Genomic DNA, 14,171 nt, shown 5'->3' with positions numbered 1-14,171 from the left:
AGTGTGAACTCAACTAGTGAAGCCATCCATGTCATGCCGAGGATGACATCATAATCTCCCATGTCCACAACATAGAACTCATCCTCCAACTCGTAGCCATCTGCAAACCTGATGCGAAGATTAGATATCTTCTAAGTGCATAATAACTTATCACCGTTAGCCACCATGACTCTAAACCCATCATGCTCCTCTGTCTATAACCCTCTCCTGGCTACCAACTATGCATCTATGAAGTTATGTGTAGCCCCAGTGTCAATAAGAGATATCACTTTCTGCCCTTGGATAGTACCCCTGACCTTAAATTTGATTGCCTTTTGGGCCCCTGTCAAGCGTGCCAACGATCTATCAGCCTTAGGAATGTTGCTCTCCTCTATAGTGTTACCCTCATCTGAATCAGAGTGCTGATCCTCCCCTTCTGACTCTGACTCTTCTGCTGAAAAATATTCCATTTGATTTGGCTTAGCCTTGAGAGAACATTTATGAGATAAGTCCCAAGGCTCTCTACAATGGAAGCACAACTTCTTCTTTCGAAGTTCATTCAAGGTTTCATTGTCTAGTCCTTTTGATCCTTCTTTGGGTTTGCTATACTCTTTCTAAAATGGTTTTTTGTCTTTGTCCTTGCGGTAGGAAGAATCTGTTGAATGGTTTTTTCCTTTGTATACCGAAGGGGTTAAATCTCGTGCCTTTTTAGTTGCTTCAGCTAAGGTGAGTGGATCATGTCCCTTCACCCAACCTCGTAATGGATCAGCAAGACCATCACAAAATAACACCACCAATCTCCTAGGAGAGATATTAGTAACAAGTACAAACAAGCATTGAAACTCGACAATGTAAGCATCCATAGAACCTAACTGTTTTAACTGTGCTAGCTCCTTGAAATGTAACTCGGGATCCTTAGTGTCAAATCTCTCAATCAATGTTTCGGTGAATTCCTCATAGGATGTAATCTGATTATGCCCCAAAGTCACCATCCATGATGCCACCATTCATTTGCAATGCCATCCAAGTGCATAGCCGCATACTTGATAGCCTCCTCCTCAGGCATAGGATTTAGCTGCAAGTATGTATCTACCTTCTGCACCCAAGCTCGTGCAGTCATCTTCCCTAAAGCATCATAATAAGGTAAAGAAAGTTTTCCAACTTTCTTCCTCAGCTCAAAGTTTTGATTCCTCCCTCCTGCTTTAGGCATGTGTCTCATCCTCAAGTCCATATAATCTCTAAGAGAAATATCTTCCTGAAACTCCAGTCCACTAGCCTCCCAGTCCCTCCTGTAACTCGGTAATTTGCGGTTCATTTACTAGTTGAACCGGATCTCTGGGTGGGAAAGTGGGTAGAAGAGGTCTCGAGCTCGCAGTCCGCGTTGGGCGTGCAATGTGTCTAAAGTTATCAACCTCATTCCCATTGTTGCCGTGTCCATTATTACCATTAATGTTATTCTCACAACCATTGTTGTTGCCTTGGCTTCCATGGTTATTGTTTCCCCCATTGTTATTGTTTCCCTCATTTTTATTGTTTCTGTTGTTGGCATCACCTGGATTAATATTGACACCCATCTGTCTAGCCATGAGCTGCAATATCATGTCCATTCGCCTATTTTGTTCCTGCTGCATACACTGCCCCTACTCTAATGTATCCAATAATTGTTTGAACATTACGTCCCCCTGATCTGGACCGGCATTCCCGCCTCCACCTAATCTTGTATTCCTGTCATCTCGATCACCCATATTGTTGCCTGGATCAAAGAATATCTCCTCTGTGTCTGTATGGCTGGATTCAATGCCCCCCTGCACAGATGTACTAGACGATTTGCTTTGCAAGTCTGAAATCCTATTTTGTCTTGCTCTGGTATCGCGGAAATTATAAGGCCCCTATCGGATGCTCAATGCTTAGCCTATGTTTTTTTCTTATTTCTGATTTTAGTGTTTTGACATTTCATCAAACACTTTTCCTCTATCTGGTTATTCCAAATTCCCTATAAGACCTCCACAGGATGGCAGGACTTATAGCTCTGATACCACTATAATGGGCACCCCTGAATGCCCCAAAAACTAAACCAAATTGCTGAAAGGAATTATGTCAAATAGTTTGCATTCAACCTCTTATTTCTCCGTTTAATGTTTTAAACCCCTTCGAACTCCAAAAATCAAATGTTTATTTGTTTGTTGTGTTTTGTGCATGGAATTGGTATCATACAACATAAACACGAAAGAAACTACAATAATATGCAAAGTGGAAATGAACTACAACCAAATAAATGTTATTTTCAGAATTCATAAAAAACCAAATACGTGGCAGATTTATCAACTCACTAATTACTTCAGCATCATTGACATAATACTCCAGCCCATGCTTTCGAACTTGCTGCTATAGTACTTTGTCCTTCAATCAGTCCACTACCTTCGTAATATCATTCCCTCAAAGCGGCATAAGCGTCGGACAAGTAGTAAAGAAGATATGAGCAAAATACAAAATCTGCCTGTAGCCGAAAATGTAACTAAACTGCCTAATAATGAAGCCGATAACAAAGAATTCGAAAGGCCAAACCCCAAGGGAATGACGTCTAGAATGTTACAAGAGAGGATAAATGTCCTCAAATGCCAAGAATAGAGCTGCAACTCACACACCAACTTCTTCTCATATTCAACCTGTCTAATGAAGCCACAAATGCTTCCTTTTATTCTATTTCCAAGGGTCCGCTCAAGTCATATGGTCAATGTGGGATAAAAGATGTGTAATATATAAAACATATATTAAAACACCCCTTATGTCTCCCTTGGGTACACATCACCAAAAAATAAATATTAAAGTAACACTTTAATATTTTACAATTAAATTAGACGTTACTTTAATAAAACTTCAAGTATTAAAATGTATTAGCAATCGGACTCCGAATAATGCGAGTGATAGCTCATCGAAAAGCTCTCACTGAGGAGTATCAAATCCAATCACCAAAATTGACCTGCACTATGTCCTGCTAACTTACTAAAAATAGTAAGTATGCCTGAAACTAAGTAAATCAACTTCGTTTTGGCCCAAACTGGAAATGACTAGGTCAAAACACTCCAGGATCCCATTAAACCCTTCGTTAGCCCTCGGGACCATGTAGAACAAGGCTAACACACACACACTTGGTCAACTACTAAAATGGGGACATTACAATATTGAATGTTTTCTTTTTCATGATCATTTTAATTGATACACCCATGTCCCCATTATGTTGCAATACCACATTTCCTCTTTTCTATCTATACAATAGGATCCAATTCTATCCCTTTGTTGACATGTTTTCCATTTATATAATGGCATGTTTTATTGCATTCATTTATTGTGATTACTTATAGATTAAAATTCTATGTGTAATCTTATGTTTTCTTGAAATCACATGCCTATTATTAATTGAAACAACTTAGGGAGATATATCTTAATTCTTCTTTTCAATATCCTTTATGAACTTGCATTGTCTTATAATTTGATGTTTTCTCTTCTACACATTTATTGTGTTACATTGGGATTAGCATCCCAAGTGTAATCTTATTCTTGTAATACATCTTTGTTATAATAGAATCTGTCATTTAGGTCATATATAGGATTCTTTCTTTTCTCTCAAGGATTTATTCTCCCTTTATTGTCTCTTTTATGGTAATGAAGTGGACATAATGCGGTATCCTTTCATCTTCATCTTTAATTTCTCTATAGATTGCTGTATTTTTCTTTGGCTATGAAAAGATTTGTTACATGCATGATTATGTATTTATTGCCTAGTGAATGTCATTTTTATAACTTCGATTCTATTTCTTCTCATTTGCTAATCATATATGGTTTACATTATATGTGATATCTACTTTTAGAGATTGTGTATCCTATGATGTTTCATGTTCTATCCTTCTATGGTATGAGATTATTCTATAATATTTCTTGTTGGATATTGGATGTTTTGTCCATAACTATCATTTGTTGCCTAAATATTTATATCTCATGACAGATTATTTTTTGATATTACCATAGACACTTTTTATTATGTCATTCTTGGGAGGTGAGGTTATTTTACATTCTTTATCTCTCTCTTTGTCTAAGGATTGAGTTTCCTTATTATAGTGGCATTAATTTATTATGTGTGATTATTTTTCTCTAAGGAAGTGTGTCTTTATGATGTCTCTCTTGTAAAAGAGGTGCATATCCATTATCATCACCTCTTCTTCACAAAAATATGTTCATTATAAGCATCTACACTACCTATCTATTTTAAAGATTGTAACCCTTCTTCCAAGGATCCCTATTTCACCTACACTAGGGAAAAAATAGATACATCATTGTTCTTCTTGGAAGTTGTATCTTTATTCATTAAAATCCTCTTTAAGGTAGAGTCTTAAACACAAGATATCCTCCTTTCAAGGGCCTCTTCTCATAAGAAGCATATCCTTTCATAATGTATATATTTTTTATCTTATAAGAGTCCACGCTCTTTCCTAAGCTTATGACATAAATTGTTGATGGAGAATATATCCTTATTGATAGAAGTAGTTATCATTTATTATCTTCCTTATAATGTCTATGTCTTTATATTCATCCTAAGTAGGGGGGGAATATATATGCCCTTTTTGTACATAGTTTTCATGAAGTGCTAATTTCAATTCTAAGCATGCCTTGGAGTACATCAGCCTTAAGTGTTTGGAATGATATCTAGGACATCACCAAATCTATACATTGTGGCTTCATGTCTTTTTTTCACACACAAGAACATATGATAAATCTCATACATATGGGAAATGCAACTCTTTTCTAAGTCCTCTATGGGTATTATTGATAATTATTCATCTTGAAAAATGCATATATATTTTATGTTTTTTCTAAATCCCTCCTAGGGTAGTGCATACACATTTAAATTATGTAGTGATACTAGGAAATTGATACATAGGCAGAGACATACAAAAAAATATTACATGCATAAGCCACTGACAAGTGCACATGATTGACTACTAGGCACACAAATACACTAGACCATTTGATCCTAGCTTTTGTTTCTTTTTTGGGATTGACTATTAGGCACACAAACCTATTAGACCATTCAATCCTTCCTCATTGTGATTCACAATAAGGCACACAAACCTTGTTGGGCTAGATAATCTCTCTCTCTCTCTCTCTCTCTCTCTCTCTCTCTCTCTCTCTCTCTCTCTCTCTCTCTCTCTCTCTCTCTCTCTTTGAGTTTGCATGCGCACGTGCACGTGTGCTTGCATGTTCACAAGATAGAATCATGAGGGATACAATCCTTTGTGGTGATCTTTGTTGGTGAGGAAATGTTTTGGTTGACTTCCTATGATTTAGCCTAGTCAATGCTACAAAACTCAACACATTTTTGGTCAATAGAGAAGATTGAATCTTTACTTGTTTAACTTCCACACTTTAGGATATTTCATTTTTGGTCAACAAAGAAGATTGGTAAATGTTGATCCCCACCTTTCATTGTTTCCAATGTCAACCATTTCTTTCTTCAAAGTCATTCCCTATGATATTTGTATGATGAATTCTCAAGCCATTGTGATAGGTAATTTTTTTTTTCTACATGAGGATATTGGTATTATTGGTACCCTTTTTGGGTCTTCATTATTTCATGGTGGTCACATGTAGTTATCTATCTATATGACAACATACAGTGGTGCATATCACGGTTTTGATCTAATATTGTAAACAATGTCTATTATCTCACCCAATGCATCATTTAGAAAACTTTCATGTGTCTAGATATTTGTTGTAAACATGATCCTTTGACCTTAAAAAAAAAAACCTAAGCTTCAAATTATACCTCATCTGTTATTGTATTTGTAGCTTTGTTATAAAGGTTAAATGGTTATGCCAACATAAGGTATACCTTGTTATTTGAAATCTACTTTGTCTTCTTCTTTTACTTCTTCTTCTTCTCCTACTTTTTATTTTTCTTTCCTTTCTACTTCTCCTTCCTATTTTTTTCTTGGCCTTCTCCTTCTATATCACCCTATCCTCCTCTTCTTCACCTTCTTCTTCTTTTGCTTAACTCTTTTGCTTGACTTCCTCCACCGCCTAATGATTTTTAATGTAATATTTATAATATTATAATTATAGTTTTTATTCTTATTATTATAAAGTATTAATTCTTTATATAATATTTATGATAATATAATTTTTCTTTTTATTTGATATAAAGTATTATTGTAAGTTATTTTAGTAATCTAGTAAAAGACTATAGTTTAACTTCTCAAACATATAAAATTAGTAAACTACCAAAAAAATTTAATCCCTCAGATTTATCAATACAATAATAATTAATCAACTCTAAAAACATTTCCAAATACTACCAAGTCTCTGGATGAGTCTACAAGACTAATTACTAGAACTAAGTATAAATCCACCACTAAAAATTCATTATGTATCTAAAATCTTTTCCTCAAATAGAATATAGGTATAATACAAATCCCAAAGCAACTTCTTAACAAAAGATGTGTTACTTATAAATTTCAAATCAAATAAATTTGAGAATCCCATCCATTCAACATTATTCTTTTTTTTGGATTGAACTTAATTTCATCATCGTCATTCTTATTTAATAACTAAAACATATACACCAATTCCCACATTTGTAGTTATTAGTGTAAATAATTATTATTTACACTTTACTTAAGTTTATTTAGGATAAATGCATTATTTAATTATTTAAGAGGTTAAACACCTAGGAGTATGTGTACTCATATGAGTTGTCATGTTGACAACACAAGAGTTAGCAACTCTATTTTAGCACATGGTGTCTACAACACTAGAGTTTACATAATTAACTGAGTTGTCATGTAGACAACATAGTTGTTCACACTCTTAATTAAGCACATGGTGTCTACAACATAATTTTACATGACACACCTATGTAGGCTTATCATGTTGTCATCGCACTAACTCTTGTGCTCAAATGGAGGATAATCCACTCTTGGTGAATATGCGCTTAGTTTTGAGACTTGTCATATTGCTAACTCCTAGACATTCTAGAACCATTCTAGAGGCCTTTATATACAGACACTCCTAGTATACTTGAACATCAATACAACATCAATTGAATATCATATTGTTATTCTGATCATACTCTATTGGTCTATTTTGTGCTAGTTGTTGAGCTTCTTGGTCTTGGGTGATTTTGCCCTAAGGCAAATTCTTACAATAGTTATATTCTAAATTAATAATATTTACTATTTATATCTTATTGAATCAACCTTAACTAAAGTCAAAGTATAAATAGGCAACTAGAATACATTTTGAATCCATAACCTTTTCTTTTAATAGAATATGAATTTAATGTAAATCTCTAAGAAACTTCCCAACATAGAATTGTTCTAGATTCCACATCAAACAAATTTCAAAAAAAAATTCATATATTCTACCATTTTTATTACACTAATTGTCATAATCCTTTCATTTAATTTTTAAAATATAAATAGTAGTTTAATATTATAGTGTGGAGGTCAACATATAGAATTGTTTTCTTGCACATAAACTTGATCTTTTCCATGGCCAATTTGTTCAATAATTAGGAGAAATGACTAACATGGGGTACGTGGTTCACATCTCCACCAAAATAACTTCTTCAATCCCCTATTACTATCATTCACACACGCAAACTGGATTTCAACTTCTTCTCCTATATAAAGCTTTATAGATAGCTATTGTAAATGTTGAAATCCAATATATATCATAGTGGACATTGATAAAAGGTCTTTGTTAGCATCTCTACAACTGGACAGGTTGTCCATTGTCACCCCAAACTTGTTGGCCAAATTTTTCATAGAGGTGCCTTGCTAGTCATCTTTCCCCAAACTTTGTTGTCGAACAATGAAATGACGAGCATCTCCATGTCCGAGGGGAGGTGAGTTTGAAGCGGCCACCCTAACAGAGCAGGCGGATTGCTCCAGGAAACACTACCTTTCGTGCATGTACACATCTGCAATGTATTTTAGGAAAGCCATTCATAAATAGAATAAAAATTCAAGTGAATGATAATGAAAATGATATTGTAGAAACTGTTGGAAGTATTGAAGTTCTAAGAGGGGGGTGAATCAGAACTTACTATTTTTGCTTAACCAATTTACAAATTTTAACTTTAATATTTCATTAATTGAATGTATTCAAAGTTTGCTCAAATAATAATTATTCACTATGCATGAATAAAAATGAACTCACAGAAGATAGAGATACAAATTTTGTGCCGAGTGGAAAATCTTCAAAACTCCTTAAGGATTCGTCATTGGGAGAAAAACCACTCCATGAACCTATAATCTTTATTGAGCTTCAACTCTTTACAATTAGTAGCAACAACTGTTCAGAGATTCAATCTTGTTTATCTCTTTTTAATTGTATTACAACCTTACATACAAACATAAGTGTATGTAATACACCATACACCTATACTTGTAAATAAGTTTATAATCTGCCCTTCAAATCAATCTTACAGAATTTCAAAATATTTTGTATCTTTTCTTTTTACATCACTATATCACACACTTATATCTCCAAGTTTTACAATAATCTCTTTAAATAGAGATGAGATGCTTACAGAAACAATCAATTTTGAAAACAAACTTAACCAGAACCACCATATATATGCGGTTAGGGCTGTTTTAGAAATGCCCTCAAGATATATGCAGTTTAAACAACCTTATAATAGTTAAATCATCAATCATCAAGTTCCTTTTAAACATCAAAACAAACCAGCATATGCCTTTTAAACAATAAAACAAACCAGAAGATCTTCGATTCTTGAAACCTTTTTAAAACAATGTCATTAGGGTTCATGAGTGAAAACCCCTTTATTTTAGAGACGAAAACCTCATATCTTCAAAAATGAAATCTTTGCTTTTGTAACAAAAAATTCAAACTGACTAAAACATTCTAGGCGTTTATTCTCCTTTTCTTTTGTTGTTTAAAATCATTTTGAGCTGATTCACAAGAGGAACGATCATACCTGCAAATGCATATTTACCATTTTACATTGCTTCCAACTTTTCTCTGTCTTCTTCAAAACCCTTTACTTTCTCCTCGGCTGTCCATGCACGCACAAAAAGATCAAATGAGTGAGTATCTAAACATGTATAAATTTATCAATATTTTGATACTTTAGCATTCAGCAAATCCTTTCCATATTTTGTTTTATCAGAGCAACGAAAAAAAATCTTTTCCCAATTCCTTTTTCACAGAACAAAACATTCCTTAATTTTTTGCAGAGCTATTTTACAGAGCAACCAAACATTCTTTCATTTCCATAGAGAAGACTTCAAACAAAAACAAATGCCCACAACCGAAACCAAGTTTAAAACTTCTTTCAAATCCGCTACATAAAGTTGTCACTTGGCGAGCTTCTTTTGAGGTGTATTTACATGCAGTATGCGTTACTAGACCTTATTAAATGCCACGTACAGCCCATGCCCAGGCTGTTTAAAAAAACATCTACAATGTCACTGATTGAGGCCAGCCTTAAACATTACACACTAAGGAAGAAATTAAATCTGAAAAAATAAGTCAAATTTTGACTATTTAACACTTCTGCACTAGGAATCAAGCCTTAGTGTGTGATGTTTAAGCCGTTTGACTGATTTTCATTTACCTTGTTTACCTTTGCTTTCTGTACCACGTAAGCCATTTCAAAACTTACCACTTTTTTGATGGGGATTTTCCAACTTGAACCTTTATTACTTACCAGCTTTATTGTTTGCCACCTTGCGATCAGTGTGGTCAACAGAAACACCCATAGCATATTATATAAGGTTGTGTTAAATTTCCTACTTAGCACAAAGAATCCCTTCCTCATATTTCCTTTTTAGTGTGAATTTGGGAAAACTTGAAGTAGCTTCTATTATAATTTTAAATGACCAATTCAACATTTTGACAAACAGAATACATTTAAATATGTGTGCAGCAGTTGATGGATTTGAGTTGTCAGATTGTTTTGATTAAAGCTCCTTAAAAATTGGACTTTGCTTCATTAATCAATCACTTTGGTTACTGATTTCCATCATCACTTTGGTTGATTGGGTTGTAAAGCATCATCATGTGTAAATCGTCATAATTCTTGAGTATAAGAAAAATAACAGGATTTCCAATTAACAACCATGAACAAAAAATTAACACAGATTACCAAAATTTAAATAGTGAACAAGAATTCTTGCTGTGGAATGTCCTGAATTAGGATAGAAACAAGCGAAGTCGATAAAAAGGTTTTAAATACTTCGAGACAACCAAAACAACGGGATATAGCCGATATGCCTATGCAAAATGGGATCTTTTGAAAAGAGTATGAACGTCCATCATAAGAAATTTTGTCAGGCGGTGTAGCTTCATTTCCGTGAGAGACATTCATGCAAAACGCGTAAGCTTAGACAAGGTCCGTGAACTGCTTGACATAATGTCTCTAAGAAAAATGGTCTCGGGGAACACCCCGATTACTGAATATGAACAAAATGGATTTGGTGCAAGGCTTAGATAGTTCCAATAAAATGCGATTGTGAGGTCTAAATATTTTCTGCCATCCTCCCAGCTAGTGCTAAAATGGGAGTTTTGTAACTCTCAAACGATAATAGAGTTACTTTAGAGATTAGACTAAATCTAATTAAAGTTTAAAGTTTAGTTTATATTAGAGTTTACTATAACTAAATTAGGGTTAATTGAGGTAATAAGTATTGTTAGAGTTTAGTTATTATGAAAGTTTGATTCAGAAAGATTTTATTTAAAATTAAAATAGTTAATACTTTTATATTTAACTATTATTCAAATTTTCAAGAATTTTTTAAATACTAAAATTTAAAACATAAAAGAGTATCATTGTCTAGGACCTAGATATAAGGAGATGTTTAGGAAAAAATTAATTAATTATTTAAATTAGTTGAGCTTTAAATAAAGTTGGAATTACCAAATAATTACAGTTAAGATTTGATTAGAGATTTCAATAGGATTAGAGTTTGATTAAGGTCATAGGAAAATCTTTGAATTATTGACAGCCTAAACCCTAAAGAATGATGTGAATTGCAACCTAGCCCTTATTTCTATATCCTAATCTTCACATCACCAATACCCCAAAATTTAATCCTAACTATTATATAAGTCTTACCTATAATATCAATTTTAGCTCTAAACCCTAACCAGAGTTCGTACCGATAACTCAATTGATAACCTTAATCAAAGCTATAATCCAAACCCTTAAATTGACCCTAAATCTAAATATATCATTAACACAAAAGTGAACCCTAAACATAACCATGATGGGAACTTAAATTATAACCTTTATCCTAATCTTGACTCTATTTATAATCCTAGCCAAACCCTCACATGAACCCTACCTTAAAACTATTCTAAATTCTAATCCTAACTATAATCATAACTCTACCCATGATATGAACCATAAACCTAATCCTAACTCTAACTATGATACAAATATTAGTTCTAATACTTATTCTTTAATTGTATTATAAACTTTAACCTTAAATTATTTTATTCGTAATTTTAACATAATTCTCTCATATAGATATTAAGCCTAATCATAATCATAAACCCAACTTTACGTTACCCTAAATCTAATAATGATTTAATTATTTCCACACACAAGCATATGCACCCTCACATAAGCTTATATTACAAACCAGGAAGTTCAATGCAGGATGAAAAAATGATAAAGTGGGATATTTTCACAATATAAATGGCAAGGAATAAAGGTTGAGGGGGCTTGGGAACATTGTTTCTTCTTAATTGCATTGAACATTATGAAAATATATTTGATGGAAAGGATATATGCTAACGTAACTCCAATGGAACGAATATGAAGATTCTTCCAATTGACGACGAAACATTAAGAACATCCTCAGGAAAGGTGTCGATAAATGACTCTTGAATAAGATTCCCCTTATTTTAAGAGGCCTCCAAATCGTCTGGACGGTGATCGTACTGATTCACTCCAATCTCTCTGGATCATTTCCACCTCAATATTGATTCATGATGGTTTTCTGATAGCACCAACACATATTAATAATCCGTAATACCCTCTGAGAAAATGAAGAATATTAAATATTAAGAATCTTCTTTTTAATCTTTTTGCTTTGATTAGCAGGACACACGTCATATGCTTTCTGATTTGACCAAGGAATATTTCTTCTGCTGAGATAGCTATTATAAATCCCGTAGAGATAAGATTTCATATATCTATGTTTTGTAGCTTCAACTTTTGTTACCTATTTATTGTAAGGAAGCAAAGGTGCGCGGAATTGCTTCCTACGCTAATTTTTGAGAGGACGATTATGCAAATCAAAGTAACTATTGCAAAGATCTCAAGAAATGCATAATAACATAATCAAAATAACAAAGAACACACAACACGGTGATTACCGTGGGGAAACCCTTCCGGGAGAAAAACCCCACCCTCCAAAACTCGCACAATGTATTATCAAACCAAGATGATTACAATACACTTGCAATGCAAGTTCTTACAGGAGCACATCACCACAACTCGAATTTGGAGAGACTCCTTCTAGCACTAGTCTTGCAAACTAAACTCAATTACACAAACACCTCCCCAATCCCTCCTTTTATAGTGATTTTACAACCTGGAAACCACTTATGGTTTTACAAAACCATGGGCAAAACTACCATGCCACATGTTACCCATTTTTGACATTTACATTTCCAATATGGAAAAACAACCAGGTTAAAAATAGTAATCCCGTCCACAATTTTGTCTCTTAGTCTAGACCCCCATAAAAGTCACAAAATGAGTCATCAAGGCTCTAAAAATAGCCTACCTATATTCTACTAAGGACAAGACTCATTTAACAACTCGCTAACCACTTTTCAATGCATAAACAAGTGGAAAACTCCCACAAACTAATTCTGGAATTTTCCAAGAAAAGATTGCAAGGTTGAGACACATGTTTCTTAAAATTCTCCCACTTGTTGAACAGCTTGCAAGAGTCAGGGAATTCGAAATATCATGGACTTAATTGCTAGGGGCGGAGAGGCCCATAGACTCTGAACACCATCTAAATTTCTCTGTGCTTACGGACTTAGTTAATGCATTAGCAACATTCGCCAAAGTCTCTACCTTTTCCAGCTTCACCTTGCCATCCTCGACCATATCTCTCACAAAATGATATTGTACATCAATGTGCTTGGTCCTCGCATGAAAAGTTAGGTTCTTCACTAGGCAGATTGCACTCTAGCTGTCACTATAAATTGTCACTGCACCCTGTTTGAACTCTATATCTGAACACAATCTCTTTAGCCAGATGGCTTCTTTGCAGGCATGAGTAGCTGCCATTAACTCTGCCTCAGTAGTGGAAATAGCGACCACAGCCTGTCGCTTACTCATCCAACTGATTGCACCACCAAATAATGTAAACACATATGCACTAGTGGATCTTCTTCTATCAACATCACTAGCCCAGTCTGAATCCACATAGCCTCGAATATCCAAGGAATGCTCACTTCTTCTTCCATGAAAACATATTGAGTACTCTAAGGTACCCCGCAAGTATCTGAAAACTCTTTTTACTGCATCCCAATGTGCTTTTCTTGGATTAGACATATAACGGGAAAGTACTCCCACTACTTGGGCAATGTCTGGTCTTGTACAAACCATAGCATACATCAAACTTCCAATAGCACTCTGATATGGTACTTGACTCATCTCTTCCATCTCCAATGGGGATGTAGGACACTGTGAGTTAGAAATCTTTGTTCCCATAGTAACAAGAACACTCAATGGTCTTGCATCCTGCATAGTGAAACTTTTTAAAATAGTACCAACATACTTACTTTGGCCTAGCCAAAGCTTTATGTTCTGTCTATCTCATATAATCTCCATTCCCAGAATGTGCCTAGCTGCACCAAGATCTTTCATTTCAAACTTTATTGAGAGTTGAGATTTTAACTCTACAATCAAACCTTTTCCTTTGCCAATAAACAACATGTCATCGACATACAAGGCAATAACCAGGAAACCATCACCATCAGATTTGAAATATATACAGTGATCAGATTTAGATCACACAAATCCCAAACTCAACACATATGTATCAAACTTCTGGTACCACATCCTAGGACTCTGATTTAAACCATACAAGGATTTCTTCAATTTATAGACCAAATGACTTTTACCTTTCACCACATAGTGCTCTGGC

This window comes from Cupressus sempervirens, chromosome 7 (assembly GCF_028749045.1).
Source record: "Cupressus sempervirens isolate cs-2001-9-10 chromosome 7, ASM2874904v1, whole genome shotgun sequence".
Lineage (NCBI taxonomy): Eukaryota > Viridiplantae > Streptophyta > Pinopsida > Cupressales > Cupressaceae > Cupressus > Cupressus sempervirens.
This window is presented reverse-complemented; position numbering follows the sequence as displayed.